Genomic DNA, 337 nt, shown 5'->3' on the forward strand with positions numbered 1-337 from the left:
CGTCGGATTGCCCCGGGGGATTATCGCGGGGCCCCCTTCACCGCGTCGGAAGAGTGAATTACGAGCGACCGACGTCGACGCTATAAGTCCGGGCTAATTTGTTTATTAATAATTCACGGCGTACCGATCGCTCTGGGGGTTCGTGATATATATCCACTCGCACTCTAGCACTCTTCTCTTTGGCATATTTTCGGGATGGGCTCTCGCCCCCCCCCCCCCCCCCCCCCCCCCCCCCAAATCCACCCGTCCATCCCCCACTCCACTATCCATCTATCCATCCATCCGTCCCTGCCGTCTCTATCTATCAGTGTAAAAAACGCAAGAGGCAGAAAGAGTC

The sequence above is a fragment of the Ceratosolen solmsi genome, unplaced genomic scaffold (assembly GCF_000503995.2).
Source record: "Ceratosolen solmsi marchali unplaced genomic scaffold, CerSol_1.0 scaffold31, whole genome shotgun sequence".
In the NCBI taxonomy this organism is placed as follows: Eukaryota; Metazoa; Arthropoda; class Insecta; order Hymenoptera; family Agaonidae; genus Ceratosolen; species Ceratosolen solmsi.